This window comes from Lasioglossum baleicum, chromosome 3 (assembly GCF_051020765.1).
Source record: "Lasioglossum baleicum chromosome 3, iyLasBale1, whole genome shotgun sequence".
Lineage (NCBI taxonomy): Eukaryota > Metazoa > Arthropoda > Insecta > Hymenoptera > Halictidae > Lasioglossum > Lasioglossum baleicum.
The window spans coordinates 2,672,156-2,684,676 of record NC_134931.1 but is presented as its reverse complement, the minus strand read 5'-3'; the positions used below and the strand labels follow the sequence as shown (position 1 = coordinate 2,684,676).

At 41.0% G+C, this 12,521-nt stretch overlaps 1 protein-coding gene across 8 annotated transcripts in view; it reads right to left on the bottom strand.

Moving 5' to 3' along the window:
* The window catches only part of LOC143206990 (uncharacterized), a 138,704-nt gene that overhangs the window by 30,075 nt on the left and 96,108 nt on the right, over window positions 1-12,521 (bottom strand). Inside the window, exon 1 of one of the 8 annotated variants that reach the window (XM_076419946.1) lies at window positions 3,322-10,589. The exons of 6 other annotated variants lie outside the window; for them this stretch is intronic. The gene's annotated coding sequence lies outside the window, so the exon portion shown is untranslated. Of the gene's footprint in view, window positions 1-3,321; window positions 10,590-12,521 lie in introns of those variants that run through there. One more of the 8 variants, XM_076419945.1, reaches the window with a different exon arrangement.

Sequence of the window (12,521 nt, the reverse complement as noted above, 5' to 3'; positions counted from 1 at the left end):
TGTTATTAGTAGACTGCGGATCTTTATGCATTTATAGCAAAATTGAGTTTTGTTGGAAAATTAAAAAAATTGAAGTTGTCAAAATATGATTTCTCCTCTATTAAAATCATTAAGGGTAGAAACAACATTGAATTTAGTTTTTATTTCTTGCAATCGATGCAGACAACTCTTATTTTGCATAGAGATCCGCAGTCTAGTTATTAGTATAATGCGGATTTTTATGCATTTATGAAGTAATTGGCTCTAGGTAAAATATAAAATAGTAAATGTTCCGAAAAGTCTAAGAATGTTGTTAGATTGTTTTCGATAGAACCGGACAAAAAAAATTGTTCTTCTACGATATTCCTCCTTCGATACCATTTAATTTATGCCATAAATATTTGTTGTGCCATTAAAAATAAAGGAGATATTTAGGTGGCCTCCTTCAGAGGCCTTCTTTTTACAAACGATGTAGAATATTTTTACTTTGAATAGAGATCCGCAGTCTAGTAATTAACATTCCGAAGGTTTTCACGATTGTACAGATGACAGATAACCTTTGATTCCATTCGGACAATTGTTCGTCAATTGTTTAAAATATATTTCTAATACTGTTCCCTCCAGATCCATTCGGAAATTCATCGCTAGGAATTGAATAGCTAAGTGATGCTTTTAAAATATTGGGTCTTCTGTTCTATTAGGTCAATAACACTGAGCAAGATATGGTCAATGTCGATAATACAGAACAATGTATTATGTATACAATACATGTCCCCATCGCTTCCTACCTCTGCACCTTGTGAAAGTACCCGAACAAGCCAACACGTGTGGTTCTGTGCGAAGCATCCTTCAATATTGTATCCAATAAATATAACTTTTGATCCCCAACTATTGTGAGACAAAATTGATCCACGTGCACATCAGTCTTTTTTATAAGATCACGGCACAGCGAAAGGATCGTTCAACAGAAAGAAAGAGAACAAGAGAACTGTGTTACTCGGTGACCGTACTGTGGAACGCTACGTTGCGTTTATTAAAATTGATTTACAGTGGAGTGTACACAAAGTATTCCTACACCTTTTGAAAAGGAATAATCATCATCATCATGTGGACCCCACAGTTCCTTTATTATTATTTTCATTACAAGCACAGGTAAAAAATTTAAAAATCGTGACCTTTACCTCTCAATTGCGACCAATTAAAAAAAATTAGCTACTAAATTAGCTACTAAATTAATCCTTCTAAAGTCTTAAATAAACTCAAACTGTTGGGTTCAATTTCGAAAAAGTTATTCGGTTTTAAAAGATGTATGAATACTTTGTACACCCACTGTATGCACCCAGGCGATAATAAAGTTTTTTGTAACTCGCATTAGATATTCAGGTTTAAGGGGGTAGATTCCTTTTGCCAGGATTGCAAGAGTGCCGGATTCGCCTTCTTATTTCTCGATAATACAAACACGAGGTTTTTCAGTAGTCAAAAACGCTAGATAAAAGATCGATCTAGGGCGCTATCTCCCTGAAAAGTCCTATTTTTTCGTTTACGAGACGTAATTTGCATCATTCGCCAGTATGTAGTTATGAAAATAGCTTTGTATGCTTCGGAATAATGCAAATTACGCCTCGTAAACGTAAAAATAGGACTTTTCAGGTAGATAGCGCTCTAGATCGATCTTTTATCGAGAAATGAGAAGGCGAATCCCGCACGCTAGCAATCCTGGAAACGAGTCTACTGCCTTAGGCGATGGAGGATCTGTGGCTGAAACGTCTCGAATTCGAAAGAGGAAGAGAAGGAAGAGCACGGGAGCCGGCCGCGGCCGTTCCAACGAGTGCGCTGGTTTACTGAAGCGAACGAAGAGGAAGTACGAGGGATGGAGGAAGCATGCTAATTTCCATCGTCGGCTCGTGCCGACATCGAGAGTCGTTTATCTATCTTAGAAGCGACCGATCGATCCGGTCTGATTCGCGAACGCGGTGAACCCTTTGCCGCGGGATTTGCTACGGGCTAAGGGACGCAGCCATCCGTGCAACGATGCAATTGTTGCATTCGGACGGAACCTTGTTTCCCGAATATCGTTGCCATACCGTGCGTCGCCATGCACTTACTCTCAGACGTCGTTTAGAGAGACCGTTCGTCACGGACCGTGTTCCGTGTCCCAGATTTTATTCGGTGCAAGCTATTCGTCTTGTTAACAAGACAGCTACATGATTGAAAATTAAGAACGTGCAGGAACGTAGAAAAAAGTCTCCAAGTTCTTATCACTCCCAGGTTACCAACTCGAGAAACGCAGAAAATATTCGCCCAGCGTGCGAAAATGTGCTTTTGAATCTGCTCGGTGTATCACGTAGGAAAAGTACTTATTCGACGCTACGAATCGATCGCAATTAGTATTATCAGAAAGAAAGGAGTCGTCGGAGATAGTACAAATTTAATTTCCAGGCACTTAAAGTTTTTCAAGTGTACATTATCTACGGCTGATCACGAAAGTCACTAAATAAATTCAAGATACCTCGAGTCTGTTAACAGCATGATATTTCTTACGTTGATTCAGGCTGAAGGCTTTTTGGCGGATTCTTCAACAGCAATGTCAATTGTGAACCAACAATTTACTTCCAGTAACGTCATCTAAGAATTTCGTATCAGATTATAATGTTATACTGCACCTTCTGGTACAGTACAACTATTGAAAATCCTGTTATTAGAATTCCGGTAGGTAAAAATAATTTTAATGGACTTTCGTGATCAGATTTTACTCACGAATTTTACAGTCCACTTCGAGAACCAAGACTTAGGAGTGCAAAACTCTATAAACGCTACTAATAATCGACATTTCTAAACAAATATCTTTATTTTGTCGGCTTATTAACATATTCCATTCCTAATATTCATGTAAAAATTAACGCGAATTAGTATTAGTATTTCATTAGTATTTCCTACAACAATCTTAAGCAATGAATTTCTTCAAAACCTGCGTGAGAAACATTATTTAAATATTTCCGAAAAACTGTTTCCTGTTATCTTTATATTTTATTAATGCTTCTGAACACGGCTATTATAATTAAAATCAGTATTAATGCTTCTGAACACGGCTATTATAATTAAAATCAGTATTAACATTCTGAAGAATAAATAACATGTGAAAAGGATGTCCTTTATTTCGATGCTATTTTTCATATTACTACTTTCAACTCTTTTCATGCTTAACAATAATTGATTTGAGAAGTAAAATAGTCGATTTTAACTTCTACAGACATGTGTGTCTTGACGTAATTGTTTGGTTTTTTATATTCTGCACTCCCAAATGGGCCGTATCGCGCGACGTATCGAGGATCGAATAAATACTTTTCGGATTTGTCGACACTGTGGGAACTTGCCGATGGTGACACTGGACGAGACGGTTCTCCAGGCGACACGGAACGAATCTCGCAGCACTGTTCACTTTTCGGAGAGACACTTTCGGAAATTCGCGTGCGAGCCGATCGAAAAGCTGGCTTCGACTGAGCCGCCTCGACCTTGATCCGATCGGATCCGAGTTGGTGATCGATCGTGGAGAACTCGCGGCCGAAGGAAGCCCTGTCGAGCGAAGCCAGGGGAGAACGCGATAGAACGGAACGGAACGGAACGGACAGATATGATAAGCGAGTCAGGGTACCGCGCGTGTCGCGCGCGGAAAACGCGTCGTTCTACTGGCGAGTTGCGAGCAATGTTCCCGCTCGGTGGCTCAGCGGTTGGCCGAGTCGGGTAGAAGTGGCAGAGGCCACTGTTGCCCCTCCGTGCTGGCAGAGCAGGTGACAGGGACTCGGTCGAGAGCTACCTAGCACGATCCTCGGAACGGATACGATCCACCAGGGGCCAACCGATGCGAGAGCGAATCCGGGAAACCGGCGATTCCGCGATCGTTTCTATGATTCCGCTTGAAAACGAGGCTGCTGTCCCGTGACCACAGACTTTCCGCGTGCGATTGTCCTCGGCACGCGGAACAGCTCGCACACTGAACCATTGTTGTTGCCGCTGAATCTCTCTCGGTCAGTTTTAAAGTTTAAAGTTTGCGTCCGTCTTCCGATGTTTCTTAGCCCGTTTCCATCCAACCCTTTGCACTCCAAGCTATTTTAACTCGAAAATTAAACATTTCTTTCGATTTAGAATATTTCCCCGTTCCCTATGATTTTTGAAATTTTATGTACCTAAATGTTTAGTAATTGATTAGATACCGATATATTTAACAATCTAAACAATATTTTGAATAATGCTACAGCAATTTTTGTTGGCGCCTCAGAGTCGCCAGACAAAAATGAGGAGTTGTAACTTCAAACAGTAAAAGCATTAGAAGAATTTTAAAATACTATTATATTATCATCAACGTATTAAACATCAAGAAAGAAAATAAATGTCTATTTCACCCCAGATTGTTGCAATCTTTATTTTGCATAAAAATGTTTCACTTCCTCATAATGTTACCAACGTTCTCGTTATTCACTATACTCGATAATAAGAGATTTCCTAATAAAAGAAAAAACCCATTTGCATCATTGGCGTATATATACTTAACGCACTTACCAGTGTGCATAATAAATGCATGCAAATGATTGAAATATCTTTTCCGTGGTTCTTCAATCTTCCTTACGATGCAAATGGGTTAATAGCTGGACGCACAGGTGGAACGTGTGTAACCAGACAGCGGGTCTTTATGCAAAATAAAAATTATTTCCAGTGACTACGATGAATCAAACAGGCTCTCTCACTTGAATCATTTCAATAAACTGAAAGTAGTAAATACATTCAGGTTCGTAAATGCTCTTACGAAGGGTTCATCGTCGATTGCTGAAATGCGCGAGTTGTCAATTCAGACGGGTCTCCATTCTCCATAGAATATTCCACGTTCGATTCTTGTCGCGTTGGTCGCTCTGCCATGGAACAACGATTTTGTCGCTGCGATGCGACACGGCTTTAGGTAACGATCCATCCAGTGCACCGATCGAGCGTGCACGCGATACCGGAGAGGATCCGAGCTCTAGGAGGCCTGGTTTTTAGAAAGCAACGCGTTCTGGCGAAAAAGGCCGGCGTTCTGCTACGTTTTCGCGGTGTCGAAACGTTTTGTCAGGGCGAAGTGAATGTCTAGGTAACAGGACAGTCGCGGGGAGAGAGAGAGAGAAAGAGCGATGAAGAGAGAGGAGAAGAGAAACGGGTTGGGGAAACCGCGGAGGGAAAGGGTGAGGGTGCGGGAGAATGAGAGAGAGAGAGAGAGAGAAGAGGTTTCGAGCGGTGGTGCTCGAACGAACAGCTGGCAAGCACAGCGAGATTGGTAGCACCGTTACCGCGCCGGTTGCTTGTCCGATTCCTCGTAGATCAGTCTCCTCGATCGCGCGTCGTCCCTGTTTCTCTGTTGTCAGGGGTCATTAGTCTTCGGCGGCGTATCGGGACAATGTTCCCTGTTCCTCCGCCGGAACGGCTCTTGGTCAATTCCTTCGATCGTTCGACGCTTTGATCCTTTGGAGCCTGCCGGACACACTTGCAATCTCGTTGGCCAATTCCCCCGGGCTATAAATACTCGGAATTGGAGCGACTCGATTTCCAAATTGCCCTCGTAACGGGACAACCGTGACGATTTTCGACGATCTCCCCCAGCCTTTATGCTTTCAGCGAGATCGGTCCTTCGTCGCGTCGCGTGGTGAGGAAAACAGACGATTTACGAGTGCAAAATTCGAAAAGTCAAGGAGTGGGCGTTTAATACTGTTTCATACGTCAACACACATGTCCGTAGAAGTTAAAATCGACAATTTTACTTCTCAAATCAATTACTGTTAACCCTCATCCGCCCCATTCAACGTCAAATTGACACAGTAGTAAAAGATCGATGAAATTACTTTCATATTCAGATAAAATTCGAGCAGCTATATTTAAAAATAACAGTTTTATTCAACAATAATTTATGGTCATCGCTATTTTCTACAATTGTCGCCGAACATCTTACGTTCTGCGTTGCAAACCTTTCTAATTGGTAGACGCGTTTCAATCCTCGGAAATTCTAAACGCAGATGTCCTCGCGCGTTCGCCCTCCGTCCTCGAGGCAGAAAGACCTTCGCGGACCAGTCGACCACGACGTTTCGGGTGCCGTAATCGCGGAGATCGCTGGTTTCGGTGAAACCGCCGCGAATTTCGGAATATCCTGTCGCAACCGCGAATCGTGACGAGCCTCCGTAAAAATCCGAGGATTCAATTTTCGACGGGGATATCGGACCTCTAGCCACTTCTGTATTCTACCCACTGTCTCACAACTCTAACCTTTCCCCGACGAAATGCCCAAATATCCTGACGAACTCCATATACTCATAGTTTTCTAAAATCTTTCCCTCTTTCCCTAAAGTATTTCGTCGTAGACCGCTCGAATAAACTGACAATAAACGAAAGTGGTTAAATGAAACGGCAATAACAACATCCCGGAATATAGTACAGAAAGAATACACGAAGAGACAGCAGCCGTGAGGATAACGGAGGATGACTAGGAAAATGAAGAGAGAAGAGAAGAGAGTGAAACTGGTTTCGCGGGAAGCTGGTGCGAATATCAGTGAAGAAGATGAATGAAAAATGACAGTACCAACAGTACCTGTATTGTTACTACTAGACTGCGGATCTTTATGCAAAAAACAGCAGCAGTTGAATATAAATTCATTTCATTCTTTAATAGCCTTTTTACGTTGAAAACAACATAACAGTATATTCTTAGATTTTTTATATTTTTCACTGTTTTATATTTCAGCCAGTTTTAAAAAAATAATATTTGGTCCCCTCAGGGTTTCAAATCCATTTATGTACCACTCTCCCCCCTTCCGCTCTCACTAACGCCTAATTTCAGCGGGGCCTACAGTTTATTAAGGTGAAAACATGAAAAAACTTTTTCTAATGAAAAATATTTTCAGAGGTGCCGGCGGGATTCGAACCCAGGACCACGGATATTTCACCCAGTTGATTTGTTCATAATTTTCTGCATTGGCATTCGATGTTGCTTATCGGATGAAACGGTTCCGTTCGACTAGGGGTCATGGAAATTCGAAGGATCCCCGATCCTTCCTAAGAAGCGCGCGTCAACCATACCAATTTATTGGATAAACAGTGGAAGAGGCGGTTTCATTGGTCGCTGTAACGGTACACTACCCCGGCGAGGATTTCTAAGGATTCTCCGGCCTTGCTGGCATCTCGCGACGAAAGCAACGCAGTGCAATAAATGCCAGGCAAATACCAAACTGGCTTACAGACGACGCTTGGTCGCGTCGCGTCGCCTCGGCTCGCCTCGCTACATCGCCGAGCAAATGTCAGAAGCCGTGAGCAGATAGACGATGCGCAACCGCTCGCAAATCTTCCGCCAATTAGCTCGCCGATACGAGATCGATAGGCCCGATTCAATCGGCGATTAATGCCGTGCGCGCAACGTCGCGTCGCGTCGTTCGAAAGTAGTTTTGTCAACCGGTGGTCTTTCGCAGAGAAGTTGTAGTCGGTATTAAGAAAGACATTTTTCCTCCCAATTATCGATAAATTAATTACCAACGTACTGCTCAAGTCGACTGGTTGAGTCACGCGTTTCCGAACATGCTATTTTTATCTAACCCCCATTCGCCGAAAGGTAAAAGGAAAACAGTGCAATATAGAACAGCAGAAAGGTGAAGAAAGTTTGAGAGTGTCGATCTATACCATTTTGAATTTTTTAAAAATTGTTACACTATAGTTTGGTATATTTATCACTAGATTCGTTTGTACTTGATACAGGTTTTGCATTCCAAATTCAACCTTCCGTTACACCCAATTTTTCAAATCAATTTCAACCTTCTGCTAATAAGAATTTTTTGCACGGGCATTTTTTCATTTTAGTGGTGGCTCCGAGTCACCCCTCGACTCCTAAGGTTTAATTACTAAATAAATTACTTTGATTTCATAGAATTTTTCAGGCTGCTAGTTGGGCATTTAAAATGTTCAAGAAGTACAGGTTTTGCACTCCAAATTCACCCTTCTGCAAGTTTGCAAAATTTTATTTATTGCAAAGATGTACATCAAATATTTATTTAAAAGTAAGTAGTAGACAACGGATTTTATGCATTTATGACAAAAATAAATGAGTGCAGTAACGATTTAAGAGTGCAAATCTATTTTTCTCAACTTGTTAAAATGATTAAAGTAAGAATAAACTGTTTATGTGGCTCCTGTCACTTGCAATTGCTGCAAGCAATTTTTATTTTGCATAAAGATCCGCAGTCTAGTAATTATCAATTCATTAACTTTGTAATGTGTGAAAACTGTATGTATTTTCTGATTAATAAATTTGAGAAACAGAAGCAAAATAAAAAAACAAGAGGCCGGTCAGAACAGGAGAAAAATGCTTTGCCGGCAGTAGAAAAGGACGCCGGCAGTCAGACGAGTGGCTGAACCACGCGTCGAAATCTCTCGCGCGGCCGACTGACTATTGCGTCAAGATTACCATCGATCGTACTACTTCTGGAGCGGTTTGTAAAAAATTTATTGTAAATCGGAGCGTTTTCTAGTTACACAAGCGTTTTCTCGCTCGAACGGACCGGCGAACCCGCGTCGTGCTCTTGTCAGTCTTTTTACGTAACGGAAGAAGAAAGTCCTTTGGCACGAGCCACGAATATTCCTTGCGATTTAGAAGACGTGTTCGGTTTCCATTCTCCTCTCGTGTCAATGTAGATTACAACTTCTGTATGCTTGATCGTTCTGTCTAGTGGATAACTATACTTTCTTCAGCAAAGAGATTTTCTAATAATTATTTTTGACGATCGCGTAGATATTAAAAAAGTGAACAGAGTATTTAATCTTCGCATCTAATGGCTGTTGTGAATGGTCCTTCGGCGCGAGCCACGAATATTCCTTGCGATCTAGAAGACGTGTTCGGTTTCCATTCTCCTCTCGTGTCAATGTAATGTGTCGGAAAAATTGTACTTTCTTCAGCAAATAGATTTTTGACGATTGCGTAGATATTAAAAAAGTGTCTAGAGTTTTTAATCTTCGCATCTAATGGCGGTTGTGAATGATTGAGCAGTGAGGTCACCGACGAGTGTTGACAGCAACACCGGTGAACACGTTTACGTTCGGTGTCGAGTTACAGGCACCTGTACTCTCTCTGTTAGTAAACTCGCAGAGTTGTTTTACCGACACGAGCAACTACCAATTTGCGAAAGGAAATAAATCCGATAAATAACGGAACACGACAAGTGAAACAGATCATTGTAAAATCGATCAATGTAAAATAGATCATCTGTGCTCCACAGGTAAGCTTGATGTCTCTTTGGATAAGAGTGTTTGTATCGCTCGATGGTTATTACCGACCGAGTTCTGACGAGCTCCCTGGGTAACGTATTCGCTGCATTTTTAATGCAATTTCCATGCAAACGTTTGCACATTTTGCCATTTTTACATTTCAGCGGTAAGCTTTTTAAATTCTGAGTATATGGAGCGACGCGTTATGGCTTGTCGCTGCATCGATCCCTTAACGGTACCAAGGATGCAGCATTGATCAAACTTGCAACAAGTGGCTATAAACAAGACCTTGTTCCAAGGCTGACAGGAATAACGAGTGAACGCTTTCCACAGGAATTATTATTAGATGTGGTACCTTGGTACTTAAGCTGTTCAAGGTGTCTCAGCATTAATTACACAGAACCCCAGGATTAAACTGTTTGACCGAGTCTATGCTATTGTATTTTGGCTAGCCAATTCTACTGATCAGACCTCCACGTCTTGGACCTCACGTTTCTTTGAGAACTTCAAATGAAATTCAATAAACAAGGTACTGTACATCTCCAACTCGTTTTTCTCTAAAGAACTACTTTACTCCATAGAGAATTCCGAATCTAAACTTTTCAATAAGACAAGCCTCTTCGCGTTTCCACCCGTTTCCCAATGCAAGAGCGTCTTCTAAAAAAAAAACGCAGCTCAAAGATATCAAAGTAGAAGCTTCACCCTGCAAGATGAGCCAAGGAAGATCATCGTCCGATTTTTTTTTTCGCGGAGCTACAGCGGCTTTCTTTGAGAACCTCAAATGAAATTCAATAAACAATGTATTGTGCATCTCCACCTCGTTTTTCTCTAAAGAATTACTTCACTCCATAGAGTGTTTCGTGTCTAAACTTTTCAAAAAGACAAGCCTCTTCACATTTCTCATTTCCCATTTCAAGAGCAACTTCTAAAAAATGGCAGCTCGAGGATATCAAAGTAAAGGCTTCATCCTGTAAGATGAGCCAAGGAAGATCATCGTCCGATTTTTTTTTCGCGGAGCTATAGCGGCTTGGATATCAAGAATTGTTCAGTTCCGCGCGAAAAGAATTCTACACCGCGAAGAATTTTCACTTCGTTTGATTTTCTCTTTGCAAGAGGATGGCTCGTGGTGTCGGCGAGTCATCCGCAAGACAGCCACGAAGACTCGCGTGTTTGTAAACCGGACCGAGGCTCGATATTGTGGATGGAATCAGCGCGATTATTGCCGCCGATGAAACAATATCCGGGCAACGATCCGTGAGAGACGGCCGCGTCTCGTTTCCACGGTAAAAACTAGAGATCACGGTTTTGGACATGTATTGAGGATACACGTATATTCACGTGTACTAATATATATATATATATATATATATATATATATATATATCCGTATTTTAATCCGTGTACTTCTTTATACACGGATAATACACGGGTACCCGTTATTTTCAATACACGTGTATTAACCGCGTTATGAAGTTCAAGGGTACACGTGTATCGATATAAGGATTAATGTTATTTTTTCCCGGAAAATGTAAACACTGGTTTTCCTTCATCAAAATAAACAATTAATTGATTAAGGTTTATTAACAGAGATTATGCTGTTTGTTCATTTTCGCAATCTGTCACGTTAACTCTTGTATATTTCAATGTATCATCCGTGTACCCGTGTACTTGAATGCACGGATGATACACGTGTAGCCGTATATTCAGGTTCACAGTTATACGCGTATTATCCGTATACAGTGAAACGAATTAAAAAACTACTAAGACGTTGATGTTTCCTTACTAGTGTAACGTCTTACAATTAGTACAATAGTAATGGTATTTTAGAGTTAACTTTTCGACGTACATATAGGTTAGTACTTTTTTTATAACGAATGTATCGAATGCTGCATCGATTGATGTATTAAAAAATACCACATTACATTTAAAAAAATGAAGGTCACCTTCATATCTCTAAAAAAAATTACTTAAAACAAAATTTTTTTGGTATTGTATGAGCTCCATTTTACCATTCAACTTTGTCCTTCAGAGATTTGACGTATCTTTAAAAAGAACAAAGATATTTGAGATCGTCACGTTACGAGACTCGCCCTGTATGTAAGAATTCTTACATCTTTCAATGCCAGTCGTTTTTTCCCGCATCAACCGATTTCGATGAAACTTTAATAGTACATATAATTGACACAGAACGACAACACGTATTTTTAAAATTTTCGATATAGGTCCACATAAAAAAGTTGTAAAATGTTAGTATTTTTTCTAGGGGTGTGCGAGTACTCGATATATTCGAGTACTCGAATTTCGAGTCGCGACATTACTCGGGGTCTGTCGAGCCGAGTCGAGCGTTTGAATTTTCCGAGCTACTTGATCTATTTGAAAATGAATTTTTAACTCGAAATTTTTCCAATTACTGGAATACAGTAAAGTCGCGATTCTTGTCAAACAGCCTGTGTTCTGCACGATCAACTACGTGAGTTACGCACGGTAACTCGAAGGCTAAAGATCTGTTCGAGCTGAAAATTCAGTTTCGAGTAGATCGAAGTATTACGAGGGCTCGAATACTCGTGCCGTTTGATTTCTTCAAGTAGACCGCATTTTTTCGAACAGTTCGACGATTTCAAGTAGCTCGGAAAAATCAAACGCTCGACTCGACTCGAACAATCGAATCGAGTTTAGCTCAGCTCGTAAATAACGGGTACTCGCACACCCCTAATATTTTTCTACAATTTCGATTGATTGCAATTTTTGAACAAATTCCTTTTCACATCGTATAGTAGACAATATTAAAAAAGTTATCGTCTTTTTTAGAGCGTCTGAATATTAATTCGTTTTTCAGTATTTTGATACACGTGAACACGTGTATTTCAGTACAGTATTAAATAGTATCCGGACTTCTGCACGGATTATATTAATGGGTATCTGTAGTCAAAACACAACGGGAAGAAAATAACGTTACCGATGGAGAGCCTCCGATCTCTCTCTTTCTTTTCCTCGCTTCCCGATGAACCGAAAGCGAGGCTACCGCGAGCCTCGAACACCATTCGACGGCTTGATCCCCGGCTGTAAGCAGGCTTCGGGCCAAGTAACGGTAAACTCCATATCGCGTCGTTCCTACGGTGTCCTATTCACCGTGCACGAGCGCTCACTCTCGAATATCTTTTTTCTCACAAGTCTACGTTCCGAACGGTTGTTTATTCCGCCTCCGCAATTCCGAACCAAATCCCCTACAACTTCATTATTCCCGAACACGACGCCTTTTATTAACCTCTTGCTGTATT